The 14,349-nt window shown below is 49.5% G+C and overlaps 1 pseudogene across 1 annotated transcript in view; it reads right to left on the bottom strand.

Annotated features, from left to right (window-relative positions):
* Positions 1-6,552: 6,552 nt before the first annotated feature.
* LOC149119463 (uncharacterized) overlaps positions 6,553-14,349 on the bottom strand; it is a 271,925-nt pseudogene continuing 264,128 nt past the window's right edge. Inside the window, exon 4 of the transcript XR_016228693.1 lies at positions 6,553-7,854. The product of XR_016228693.1 is annotated as an uncharacterized LOC149119463 (transcript). The remainder of the gene's footprint in view (positions 7,855-14,349) is intronic.

Raw genomic sequence — 14,349 nt, 5'->3', positions numbered from 1 at the left:
TAATATATTAATAAGTAATGACTCCCATATGCAATCCCACTTAGATTTCTTCTCATATTCTAGAATTTTTGGAGTAGATATTAGTTTTGCTGATAGAATTGCTGAAATGATCTGAAAAAAACAAAACAAAACAAAACAAAACAAAACAATACATTGTGCCCAGCGCCGCAGCTCACTAGGCTAATCCTCCGCCTAGCGGCGCCGGCACACCAGGTTCTAGTCCCGGTTGGGGCGCCAGATTCTGTCCTGGTTGCCCCTCTTCCAGGCCAGCTCTCTGCTGTGGCCAGGGAGTGCAGTGGAGGATGGCCCAGGTGCTTGGGCCCTGCACCCCATGGGAGACCAGGAAAAAGCACCTGGCTCCTGGCTCCTGCCATTGGATCAGCGCGGTGCGCCGGCCACAGCGCGCTGGCCACGGCAGCCATTGGAGGGTGAACCAACGGCAAAGGAAGACCTTTCTCTCTGTCTCTCTCACTGTCCACTCTGCCTGTCAAAAAAAAAAAAAAAGAAAGAAAGAAAAACAATACATTGTTCTATTGGATCTACATCATTGTGACATATTTTTAAAAGATTTATTTATTTATTCAAAAATCAGAGTTACACAGAGAGAGGGGAGGCAGAAAGAGAGAGTAAGAGAGAGAAAGGTCTTCCATCCACTGATTCATTCCACAATTGACCACAACAGATTGGCTCTGATCCAAAGCCAGGAGCTTCCTCCAGGTCTCTCATGTGGGCGCAGGGGCCCAAGGACTTGGGCCATCCTCTATTGCTTTCCCAGGCCATAGTAGAGAGCTGGATCAGAAATAGAGCTGCTGGGACTTGAACAGGCACCCATATGGGATGCCAGCACTCCAGGAGGTGGCTTTACTTGCTACGCCACAGGGCTGGCCCCTCTGACAACTTAATTAAATGTAATATTGAAAGAAAAAAACTGGTAGTATGATGCCAATATAGCTGATATTGTTTAACATCACAGAAAATGTAATTTTAATGATATTTCTAATCAAAAGCTCAACTGTAGATTTTAATGTTAAGTATATGAATCAGAATAAGGTTAACAATATATTTGCCTTCCTTCTGTCTTTGTGTAGTTGTACCAAAGTTTATGATAAAATTATAGATAGACCATGAATGTGTATTTACACTAAGCCATGTAAATACACTATTGTTCCTTTGTGAGTCATGTTTCATTTTTTCAATCACAATGAAACAATGGTACATAGCATTTTAAGCAGCAGTTACTTCATTCAGTGTCATGTAATCATACAAGATTTCATAGTATTTCTCTATATACATGGGTGGGTTTCTGTGTGTAAATTTTAATATTCATAATATGGTACCCTAGATAATACTAAGATGATTAATATGCATTTTTCTCTTCTGGATAAATTATCAAAAGCTCTACATGTAAAAGGAATTGCATTTACAGAGACTATTTATTAAAGGTTTATTTACTGATTTTAGAGACAAAATCATAGAGAAAGTCAAAGGCAGAAGGAGGGGAGAGAGAGAGAGAGCAAGCTTCCAACTGCTGGGACACCCCCAGACAGCTGTAACATTCAGGACTGGGCTAGGTCAAAGCCAGGAGCCTCATTCAAGCCTCCCTCATGGTGTAGGGTCCCATGGACTTAGGACATCTGCTGCTTTCCCAGGCACATTATCAAGTCCCTGCTCAGAGTTTGATCAGCCAGGACTTGATGTCAGCACTATGGATAGTGCCTTTACCCACTATACCACAGCACCAGAGACAGAATCTAGTTTTAAAAATGTTTGTGATTTTACATTTGAACAGTTGAGAGAAGTCATTCATCTGTATCTTATTTTCATCAAGTCTCATTCATTAAAGTTTTCATCTCTTTTCACTTCTCTACATATTTTTCTCCCCTTTGAGGATGAACCTGGAGAAACAGAGATATTGGTGAAGTGGGGTTTTGAGGGTCTCATGTATATGGGTATTATACACATAGGCATACAGAAAATTTTCCAAAAATAAAGAATATGCATTTCATTGTATGCATGTGTATTAGGTTCTCAATATAGGCAATCAACTCATGTTCCTTTCTATGAAAATCTTAAATGTCAGAGGACATTTTCCAGGTGAAAGCTAGTTGCTATTACCTTCTTTCTAGTGGCAACACATGGGTAACCCTCATAGCACCAGAGAATTCTATTATAGCCTAACAGAGATTTCCTCCCAACTGAGAATCAAACTTTCAAACTGAGAAGAAAAATCAGAAATAATAAGTAACCACACCCATTGCTTATAATTAACATTGCCATCTTGATTTTAAACCTTTTAATTTTTTCTTCATTTTCTTGCATGTTTGAACAGTAGTTGAAATAGAGGTCATTGTCTTATTTTAATGACCTGTGACAATGACTTATAGATAGTGTCCTTTTTGGCTGCACCCCAAATTCTACCATTTGCTGAACTTCCTGATTAATAGTCCAGGCCCTAACATCTAATAACATGATACACTAAGGCCAATTATACTAAAACTGCTTTCCTCACTCCTTGGGTCAAAAATGAACAAGTTCCTAGTAACAGATTCCATAAGAATTTAGGATTTGTGTCACTTGAACACTCGCTACATCCACTGCTTTGTTATCACATATATGGCTTTGCTAGAACTTTCTCTACTGGATGATACTGAGGCAGGGGAGAAAATGAGAATATGAGTGATAAGCAAAAATTTTCCTTTACCATTACAACTCTGATAGGCACTGCTGCCCTGCAGTATCCAAACCGACCTAGTGTTCCACTTCCTGTATTTCCTAAGGTTCCTAGCATTAAATAAAACCAACCACACTGTTTTACTGTTTAGATTCTGAAAATTGACGATGGTAACTGCCAGGATTTTTTTTAATCAATTATTTGTTTATACTATAAGATGATTTATTGGGTCCAACAATTAGTTGTTCTCTTTTCTTTGCTCCTCCATCATCCTAGGAAGTAAATACAAAAGTGTCTCTAAGTCATTTGCAAAGATGCCTTTTTCATTCAATCCAAACTTGAACCTCCAGTGCACAGCTGGACTCTGACATACTCATAGTATATGTCCACAATGGGGAAGGAAGAAAGTCATCCTACCAGCACCTCACAGGTGCACTCTGCAAGCTCAAGGTGACAGCACATAGTTGCTCTGTGGTGATGTGATGCTATTCAGCACTATCAAAATTTCTTGAAGAGGCTGGCACCGCAGCTCAGTAAGCTAATCCTCCACCTGCGGTGCCAGCACACCGGGTTCTAGTCCCAGTTGGGGTGCCAGATTCTGTCCTGGTTGCCCCTCTTCCTGGCCAGCTTTCTGCTATGGCCTGGGAGTGCAGTGGAGGATGGCCGAAGTCCTTGGGTCCTGCACCCCATGGGAGACCAGGAGAGGCACCTGGCTCCTGGCTTCAGATCAGCGCGATGCACCAGCCACAGAGCACCGGCCATGGTGGCCATTGAAGGGTGAACCAATGGCAAAGGAAGACCTTTCTCTCTCTCTCTCTCTCTCTCTCACTGTACACTCTGTCAAAAAAAATTTCTTGAAGAGCATACATGGCTAATTTTCTCATTGTGTTGGAGACACACAATGACATAGGGATTTACCTCACATGTGATAAAATTGATGTTAACTAATTATTTCAAATGACATACTCAGTGTTCAGTCTATAATTTCATTCCCAATACACTGGAGAAGTGATTCCGCTGTGAATATTTTCAAGGAAACTATGTATTTGTATTAATTTTATGTTTCATTTATGAAATTTTCTGCTCAATCATTTACCAAATAGAGAATAAAGTCTGAGATGTGTATAGCAGGATTTTGACATACTTGATATGATTGTACTCAGACTATAGAATTTATTAAGAAACATTTTAGAAAGGTTTTAATGGGATTTTGAGAGACTTGGAAATACTTAACTAGTCTTGCGGTCAATTGTTTTATCATCATTCATTGAATGCTCACTACCTAGACATAAGTGTAAGTGCCAAATCATACCATTGAATAAAATTTTGCTGTATTTATTTTGTACTTTTTTATTGTGGTTAGCTGAAAGTTGCATAGAATTAGCTGATTTGTGGGTCAAGAAACCAAGCCATTCTTACATTTCTTGAACTTTTTATTTGGGTGCATATTTAATTTCACCATTTAGTATTTTAAACTATTATAAATTTACAATATTTCTCCTGGACATTTCTTTTTTAAAATACCATGGTAAAATCATGCTTCCCACTTACATTCTGATACCAGTATTTAGAAATGAATAAATATAATTACTCTTCTATTACAATTGAAGCACAAGATAAAGGGTGGACAGCATGCTTTCCCATAAAACCCTCTCTTGGATTTTCTTCTTATACCTTGACCTCATTGAATTGACTACTGAAGAACTTGACTTTTGCTTACGTTCTTGCTTTGTTCCCCTGGCTACAAACTGTAACATAGTGGTATCAGCTAAGCTTTTGATAATGTCATCAAATCAAAAGCTGTCATTAATGTGTGACTTAGTTAAGTCATATTTCCATCTCTAATTTCCATCTCTGCTGATGTTGGTCACTCAGATGCCTTATCTATTTGACCCTAGGGGCTCCAGGCTTTCATAGGGCTCCTGTTCTTCCAGGCATAAAGAGTCAGTAAGTTCCATCTTTCATAACCCTTTGAGATACTACAGTTTACTTAATAAGGTCTGGAGGGCAATACCTTCAAAATCTATACAATGCACTTGGGAGATGCCTTTAACTTACTGTGGTTTCAGTAGTCATCTGTGGCTCTTGAAGTCAGACGCTATTTTATACTTCCTTTGAATTATGTTTGATTTTATAAAGCAATATGTAAAGGATAGTGTGCTATCAAAGAAAATCCATTGCTGAGTGAGGAGAATCTCTGACCCAAAGCTTCAGTTTAGTAAGCTACACAGTTAAGAAAATAGGCAAGCACAGCATAGTAGACTCCCTGACAGGATACAATAGGTTACAGGAAGGCCCCAGTTAAACCAAGCTTAGGAGACAATAAATTGCCTTCTGTATGATTCAAGATGATTAATATGGAATTATTTTACATTGTGTACACATATATATTTGTTGGTATCTTCTGTCTATCTTAGAGAAAAACTGATATTCAGTCAGTACCCATTGACTAGCCTCTCTTTTGAGTAGCTGAGTTTCTGGTTAGAATGATTGTTACCATACTAGTTATGAAATACATTTCCACTTGGTATACATGCCAAATTACATGCATGCTCAAGTACCCAACATAAAATATCAGAGTTTTTGCAAATAATCTATGCACATTCTTTTACATACTTTAATCTCTAAATATATTATGGTATGGGATACCAAGTACATTCTTTGTAAATACTTTTCAAACTGTATTGTTCATGGCATACTGAGAAGACGAAAAACTTCTGTACCTATTCAAAACAGATGTAACCATTGTAAGCCTAACTAAATATTACATGTTATTAAAGTGCGATTTAATTTATTTGAATATCTGTTCTTTGTGGATGATTGAATTAAATGATGGCCTTCATAAATATGTATGTATATATGAACTCTGGGATAATTTATATTTTACACCTAAATAAACTTTATAGATCTCTGTTTCATTTGCATGTTTTTAAATTCAGCTACAGATCAAAGTTCTATGAAGTCACATATGATTGGAAATGGAAAATACTATTTAAAGTTGAAAATGCTACTATAGTGTCATTTTCATGAACTGTTGAAAAAGTTTCAAGATTTGTAAATATTTTGAGCACCAACTTTAAATTTGAGAGTAGTTTACATAAGCACTTTCTGTGAGGTTAGTTTTGAAATTTCTTTCACATTTTGATGAATCTTTTTTTTCTTTTTTTTTCTTTTTTTTTATTTTTTGACAGGCAGAGTGGACAGTGAGAGAGACAGAGAGAAAGGTCTTCCTTTGCCGTTGGTTCACCCTCCAATGGCTGCCACGGCTGGCGCACTGTGGCCAGCACACTGCGCTGATCTGATGGCAGGAGCCAGGAGCCAGGTGCTTCTCCTGGTCTCCCATGGGGTGCAGGGCCCAAGCACCTGGGCCATCCTCCACTGCACTCCCTGGCCACAACAGAGAGCTCGCCTGGAAGAGGAGCAACTGGGACAGAATCCGGCGCCCCGACCGGGACTAGAACCCGGTGTGCTGGCACTGCTAGGCGGAGGATTAGCCTAGTGAGCCGCGGTGCCGGCCACGTTTTGATGAATTTTAAAAGCAGGATACAAATGTCTCAGAGTTTTCTTCCAAGGACACAAAGGTATTTAACGCTCAAAATGTGAAATCCATTGGATCCAAGTTCTAACCTCAAAATATCATTTCAGTTCTAAGTGCTGCCAAATTTTTCAGTTCCATCATAAATCAAGACACTGAATCACTAATAAGAATAGAAATTGCTTTATACACATTTTTCCAACAAAATTTCAGGTACATATATTTTAGCAAAAAATTGAAGAAAAATCTGTTAAATTATATCTGAGTGGTCAAAATTAGCAGAGATAAAAATTAGATATGGAAGTATGCTTTAACTAAGACACAGATCAATTCCAGTTATTGAGTTGGTGACATTTTTACAAATTTAAGTACCAGTTGTGTTCCAGTCAATAGCTTGGGAATAAAACAAGGATATAAGCATAAGTCAGCTTGCTCAAATCCAAATCAATTAGGTCAAGGCATAAGAAGAAAATTCAGAAGAAAAATTTAAGGAAACAATCTTTCTTTTATTGTGTGCTCCAATGTGGTAGAAGAGTAATGAATTTGTAACAAACCATTTTTATGTAATTGGAATTTCTAAATGTTGGTGTCACAATTAAATTAAAAAATATAGTATTAACATAAACATCCTTTTTTTTGCATTCTAACCCTAGGTTTATTCAACACAATTATTTCGCTATACACAACAAAGAACAAACACAACAGTTATCTAAAATGTTGTAAAGTTACAAAACTCAAAACAAGAATTTGATAGTACTGACTGTACAATAAAAGCCAACAAGAGCAATACCAAGGTAACCAGCAAGTCCACCGTGAGTGGCAGGTGCCAATGGGGGGTTTCCATGATGACCCTGCAGAGCGGGCTCTCAGCTCACTCAACATCAATGAGTGATGGGAACTGGAGAGGGGTGTGAGGAGTATGTGGAGAGACAGAGCCATTCATGGCCACCCCTCTGGGCCAACAGCAGCTGGTTGTAGGACAGCAGTGCCCAGCAAGGGTGTGAGAAGGCTACAGCCTGGCCCAGGCCACCTGTGGAAGGGTCACTGCACTGCCAGATGGAGCTTCGTTGTACCAGAAGCCTCACTTGTCCCTGCTGAAGGGACTCTTGGGAACCAGGAATGGGTGAGCTTTATGGCTCTGAAACTGGAGGGCATCTTCCCAGGCACAACCCCACACCCTCAAGTCTCTGCAGCCAGAACTCGACCTGCAGAGAAAATGACTCCACTGTGGACACTGAAGCCTGCCTGCATGAGGAATTCCCTTTCCTACTGATTCTTTTCCAGCCAGAAAAGCAACAGAACTGAGGTGGCTGGGATATAAGTTACAGGGGAACAAGTTTCGGTGGGAAGAGTTGGAGCTGGAGGGGCTCCTGTGGTGGCGGCAGCCAGGAGAGTGAGATTGCCAGTGCACGGGAGACCTGACCTCAGGGAGGAGATCTTCTCATCCATGGGGGGTGACCGGCACCACATAGGAGGTGGCAGAAGCATTCTCCTGGGAGGACTGAATCCCCAAGGGGGTGGCCTGGGCCAGAAGGCCAGCACAGCAGTAGCAGTGATTTCCTGGCCATCAATTTGTGCTTCATCCATGTGCTTCAGTGCCTTCTTGGCCTCCTCAAACCCCACACAGGCATAGCCTTTAGACAGATGGGTGCATCCTGTCGACAGGCATGTCAATCATTTTACTCTTCCCATAGTGGAAAATATCTCCATGATGTGGTCCTTGGTCACGTTCCTGGTGAGCCTCCAAATGTGCACTTTGGTGGGTTTAGGAGATGTGCTCCATCTTTTCCTCTCCATTTTAGGTGCTTTGGATTTGGAGCACAGGCACCGTTTGTTGTCCTGCCTGTGACAGGAGGCATTTGGGGAGCCAGAGGAGCTACTGGAGCTGGAGCTGTGGAGCAACTGGACACCAAAGAGGAGCTGAGCAGCTGGACACTGAGGAGGAGCTGGAGCTGGAGCAGCTGGAGACCGAGGAGAAGCTGAAGCTGTGGAGCAGCTGGGGGCTGAGGAAGAGATGGAGCTGCAGAGCAGCTGGGGGTTGAGGAAGAGCTGGAGCTGAAGTGGCTGGACGCTTAGGAGGAGCTGCAGCTTGAGTGGCTGGATGCTGAGGAGCTAGAGCTGGAGCAGCTGGACACCGAGGAGGAGCTGGAGCTGCCGAGTGGCTGGGGGCCAAGGAGCTGGAGCTGGAGCGGCTGGATGCTGAGGAGAAGATGGAGATGCTAAGTGCCTGGACACTGAGGAGGAGTTGGAGCTGGGGAGCAGCTGGGGGCTAAGGAGGAGCTAGAGCTGGAGTGGCTGGACTCCAAGGAGTTGGAGCTGTGGAGCAGCTGGATGCCGAGGAAGAGCTGGAGCTGAGGAGCTGCTAGACACCAAGGAGGAGCTGGAGCTCTGGAGGGGCTGGACACTGAGGAGGAGCTGAAGATACTGAGTGGCTAGGAGCCAAGGAGGAGCTGGAACTGTGGAGCAGCTTGGGGCCGAGGAGGAGCTGCAGCTGGAGTGGCTGGACACCAAAGAAGAGGTGGAGCTGCTGAGCGGATGGGAGCCGAGGAGGAGCTGGAGCTTCAGAGTGGCTGGATACTGAGGAGGAAATGGAGATGGAGCGGCTGGGGGCCGAGGAGGAGCTGGAGCTGTGGAGCAGCTGGGGGCTGAGGAGCCTGACCTGTGGAGTGGCAGAATGCCAAGAAAGAGATGGAGCTTGAGCAGCTGGATGCTGAGGAGGAGCTGGATTTGCAATGGCTGGATGCTGAGGAGGAGCTGGAGCTGGAGCAGCTGAGGGCCAAGGAGGAACTGGAGCTGGAGTGGCTGGGGGCCAATGAGGAGCTGGAGATGAGCGGCTGGACTCTGAGGAGGAGCTGGAGCTGCTGAGCAGCCAAGAGCCAAGGAGGAGCTAGAGCTGGAGCAGCTAGTTGCTGAAGAGGAGTTGGAGCTGGAATAGCTGGACACTGAGGAGGAGCTGGATCTGCGGAATGGCTGGACTCTGAGGAGGTGCTAGAAGTGGAGTGGCTAGGGCCAAGTAGGAGCTAGAGCTGCAGAGCAACTGGGTCCAAAGAGGAGATAGAGCTGGAACAACTGGACACCGAGGATGTGCTGAAGCTGGAGAGGCTGGGGGCCGAGGATGAGCTGCAGCTGCCGAGCGACTGGTGCCAAGGAGGTGCTAGAGCTGGACCAGCTGGACTATGAGGAGGAGCTAGAGCTGCTGAGCATCCAGGATCTGAGGAGGAGCTGGAGCTGCAGATTGGCTGGATGCCGAGGAGGAGCTGGAGCTGTGGAGTTGTCGGGGGCTGAGGAAGAGATGGAGATGCAGAGCAGCTGGACACTGAGGAGGAGCTGGGGCTGGAGCAGCTGAATGTGGAGGTGGAGCTGGACCTGGAGTGGCTAGAGGTCATGGAGGAGCTAGAGCTGAAGCAGCTGGATGCCGAAAAGGAGCTGGAGCTGCCTAGTGGCCAGGAGATGAGGGAGAGCTGGAGATGCAGAGCAGCAGGATGCTGAGGAGCAGCTGGAACTGGAATAGCTGGATAATGAGGGGCTGGAGCTGGAGGGGCTGAGGGCTGAGAAGGAGCTAGAGCTGGAGCAGCTGGATGCCAAGGAGGAGCTGTGGCTGCCGAGTGACTGGTGGCCAAGGAGGAGCTAGAGCTGGAGTGGCTGGACACTGAAGAGCTGGAGCTGCTGAGTGGCTGGGAGCCAAGGAGGAGCTGGAGCTGGAGCAGCTGGATGCCAAGGAAGAGCTGGAGCTGCTGAGTGGCTGGGAGCCAAGGAGGAACCAGAGCTGGAGCAGCCAGGAGCCGAGGAGGAGCTGGAGCTGTGGAGTATCTGGATGCCAAGGAGCAGGTGGAGCTGAGGATCAACTGGTGGCCAAGGAGGAGTTAGAGTTGGAGTGACTGGATACTGAGGAGGAGCTGGAGCTGCCGAGCAGCTGGGAGCCAAGGAGGAGCTGGAGTTAGAGTGGCTGGATCCAAGGAGGAGCTGGAGCTGAAGCAGCTGGATGCAAGGAGGAGATGGAGCTGCAGAGTGGCTGGACACCGAGGAGGAGCTGCAGCTGTAGCAGCTGGATGCCAAGGAGAAGCTGGAGCTGCAGAGCAGCCGGGAGCCGAGGAAGAGATGGAGCAGCAGAGCAGTGGGTGCTGAGGATTAGCTGGAGCTGCAGAGCACCAGGGGCTGAGGAGGAGCTACAGCCACAGAGCAGCTAGACACTGAGGAGGAGCTGGAGCTGCAGCAGCTGGATGCTGAGGTGGAACTGGAGCTGGAGCAACTGGAGGTCATGGAGGAGCTAGAGCTAAAGCGGCTGGACGCCAAGGAGGAGCTGGAGCTGGAGTGGCCAGTAGCTAAGGAGGAGTGGAGGTGTGGAGCAGCTGGATGCCAAGGTGGAGCTGGAATTGCCAAGCAGCTGGAGGCTGAGGAGGAGCTGGAGCTGGAGTGGCTGGGAGCTGAGGAGGAGCTGGAGCCGCAGAGTGGCCACGGGTTGAAGAGAGCAGGAGTTGTGGAGTGGATGGACGCCAAGGAGGAGCTGGAACTGGGGAGCAACTGGTGCCAAGGAGGAACTAGAGCTGGAGTGGCTGGACACTGAGGAGGAGCTGGACTTGCCAAGTGGCTGGGAGCCAAAAAGGAACTGGAGTTGGAATGGCTGGAAGCCAAGGAGGAGCTGGAGCTGGAGCGGCTGGGAGCCTAGGAGGAGCTGGAGCTGCCAAGCAGCCGGGAGCCAAGGAGGAGCTGGAGCTGGAGCGGCTGGACTTCAAGGAGGAGCTGGGGCTGCCGAGTGGTTGGATGCTGAGGAGCTGAGCTGGAGTGGCTGGATGCTGAGGAAGAGCTGGATCTGCAGAGCAGCTGGACACCGAGGAGTAGTTGGAACTGGAGTGGCTGGACACTGAGGAGGAGCTGGGGCTGTAGCAGCTGGGGATTGAGGAGGAGCTAGAACTGGAGCAACTGGATGCCAAGGAGGAGCTGGGCCTGGAGCACCTGGGGGCCGAACAAGAGCTGGAGATGCTGAGCGACTGGAGGCCAAGGAGGAGCTGGAGCTGGAGCGGCTGGATGCTGAGGAGGAGCTGGAGGTGCAGAGCAACTGGGGGCTGAGAAGAACTGGAGCTGCAGAGTGGCTGGATGCCGAGGAGGACCTGGAGCTTGAGTGGCTGGATGCCGAAGAGGAGCTGGAGCTGCTGAGCTTCCACGAGCCATGGAGGAGCTGGAGCTGGAGCAGCTGGACACCAAGGAGTAGCTGGAGCTGCAGTGGCTGGATGCTGAGGTGGAGCAGGAGCTGGAGCGACTGGACACCGAGGAGGAGCTGGAGCTGTGGAGCAACTGGAAGCCAAGCAGAGCTGAAACTGGAGCAGCTGGATGTTCAGGAGGAGTTGGAGCTGGAGTGGCTGAATGGCGAGGAGGAGCTGGAGTTGCCAAGCTGCCAGGAGCCAAGGAGGAGCTGCAGCTGGAGTGGCTGGATGCCTAGGAGAAGCTGGAGATTCCAAGCGGCTGGACTTCAAGGAGGAGCTGGGGCTGCCAAGTGGCTGGATGCTGAGGATGAGCTGAGCTGCAGTGGCTGGATGCCAAGCAGGAGCTGGATCTGTGGAGCAGCTGACACTGAGGAGAAGCTGGAAGTGGAGTGGCTGGACACTAAGGAGGAGCTGGAGCTGTAGCAGCTGGGTGTTGAGGAGGAGCTAGAACTCGAGCAGCTGGGGGTTGAAGAGGAACTGGAGCTGCAGAGCAGCTGGACGCTGAGGAGGAGCTGGAGCTGGAGTGCCTGGACACCGAGGTGGAGCTTCAGCTGAAGCAGCTGGACATCGAGGAGGAGCTGGGGCTGCAGAGTGGCTGGACACTGAGGTGGAGCTGGAGCTGAGGAGTGGCCAGGGGCTGGGGAGGAGCTGGAGCTGCAGAGTGGCTGGACACCAAGGAGGAGCTGGAGCTGGAGTGGCTGGACACCGATGATGAGCTGGAGCTAGAGCGGCTGGACGCTTAGGAGGTGCTGGAGATGCCAAGCTGCCGGGAGCCAAGAAGATGCTGGAGCTGCAGAAGGGGTGGATGTCGAGGAGGACCTGGAGCTGCCGAGTGGCTGGATGCTGAGGAGGAGCTGAAGCTGGAGGGGTTGGATGCCGAGGAGGAGCTGCAGATGCCGAGCAGCCAGGAGCTGAGGAGGAACTGGAGCTGCTGGGCGCCTGGATGCTGAAGAGGTGCTGTAGCTGCAGAGCAGCTTGGCACAAAGGATGAGCTGGAGCTGGAGCAGTTGGACGCCAAGGAGGAGCTGGAGCTGGAGCAGCTGGACGCCGAGTAGGTGCTGGAGATGCTGAGCGACTGGGAGCTGAGGAGGTGCTGGAGCCATGGGGCGGATGGACGCCAAAGAGGAGCTGGGGCTGCTGAGTGGCTGGATGCCCAGGAGGAGCTGGAGGTGGAGCGGCTGGACGCCGAGTAGGTGCTGGAACTGTGGAGTGGTGGGGGCTGAAGTGCAGCTGGAGCTACAGAGTGGTCAGAGGCTGAGGAAGAGCTCAAGCAGCAGAACAGCAGGGCACTGAGGAGGAGCTGGAGCTGGGGCAGCTGGACTCTGATGAGGAGCTGGAGCTGCCGAGTGTCCAGGATGTGAGGAGGAGCTGGATCTGCGGAGCAGCTGGATGCCGAGGAGGAGCTGGAGTGGCTGGACACCAAGGAGGAGCTGGAGCTGCTGAGCTGTAGGGAGCCAAGGAGGAGCTGGAGTTGAAGCAGCTGGACACTGAGGAGGAGCTGGAGCTGCTGAGCTTCTGGGAGGCAAGGAGGAGCTGGAGCTTGAGAGGCTGGATGCTGAGGAGGAGCTGGAGCTGCAGAGCACCTGGACACCGAAAAGGAGCTGGAGCTAAGGAGCGGCCAGGAACTGAGGAGGAGCTGGAGCTGCCAAGTGGATGGGAGCCAAGGAGGAACTGGAGCTGCATAGTGGCTTGAAGCCGATTAGGAGCTGGAGATGGAGTGGATGGACGTCAAGGAGGAGCTGGAGCTGCTGGGCGCCTGAATGCCGAGGAGGTGGTGGAGCTGCAGAGCAGCTGGACACCAAAGATGAGCTGGAGCTGGAGTGGCTGGATGCCGAGTAGGTGCTGGAGATGCCGAGCAACTGGGAGCCGAGGAGGTGCTGGAGTCGCAGGGCAGCTGAAGTCGAAGACAAGCTGGAGCTGCTGAGTGGCTGGATGCTGAGGTGGAACTGGAGCTGGAGTGGCTGGAGGTCTAGGAGGAGCTAGAGCTGAAGGGGCTGGATGCCAAGGAGGAGCTGGAGCTGCCAAGCATCCAGGATCTGAGGAGGAGCTAGAGCTGGAGAAGCTGGACACCGAGGAGGAGCTGGAGCTGCCGAGCAGCCCTGGAGCCAAGGAGGAGCTGGAGCTGCAGAGTGGACGGGAGCCGAGGAGGAGCTGGAGCTGCATAGTGGCTTTACGCCAATTAGAAGCTGGAGCTGGAGCAGCTGGACGCCAAGGTGGAGCAGGAGCTGCAGAGAGGCCAGGGGCTGAGGAAGAGCTGGAGCAGCAGAGCGGCTGGACCCTGAGGAAGAGCTGGAGCTGGAGTGTCTGAGGGCCAAGGAGGACCTGGAGCTGGAGCGGCTGGACACTGAGCAGGAGCTGGAGCTGGAGCAGCTGGACTCTGAGGAGGAACTGGAGCTTGAGTGGTTGGACACCGAGGAGGAGCTGGAGCTGCAGAGAAGCTGGGGGTTGAGGAAGAGCTGGAGAGGTGGAGCAGCTGGCACTGAGGAGGAGCTGGAGGTGGAGTGGCTGGATGCTGAGGTGCAGCTAGAGCTGGAGCAGGTGGAGGTTGAGGAGCTAGAGCTGAAGTGGCTGGATTCCAAGGAGCAGCTGCAGCTGGAGCGGCTGGACTCTGAGGAGGAGCTGGAGCTGCCGAGCATCCAGGATCTGAGGAGGAACTGGAGCTTCAGAGTGGCTGGATGCCAAGGAGGAGCTGGAGGTGGAGTGGCTGGATGCCAAGGAGGAGCTGGAGGTGGAGTGGCTGGATGCCAAGGAGGAGCTGGAGCTGCATAGCAGCGGGGTCTGAGGAGGAGTTGGAGCCACAGAGAAGCTGGTCACCAAGGAGGAGCTGGAGCTGCCAAGTGCCTTGAAGCCAAGGAGGAGTTGGGGGTGTGAAGTAGCTTGGGCCAAGGAGGAGCTAGAGCTGGAGCAGCTGGACACAGGAGGAGCTGCAGCTGGAGCAGCTG

The sequence above is a fragment of the Oryctolagus cuniculus genome, chromosome Y, assembly GCF_051225735.1.
Source record: "Oryctolagus cuniculus isolate XC-2025 breed Fujian yellow rabbit chromosome Y, ASM5122573v1, whole genome shotgun sequence".
Classification (NCBI taxonomy): Eukaryota; Metazoa; Chordata; class Mammalia; order Lagomorpha; family Leporidae; genus Oryctolagus; species Oryctolagus cuniculus.
This window is presented reverse-complemented; position numbering and strand designations above follow the sequence as displayed.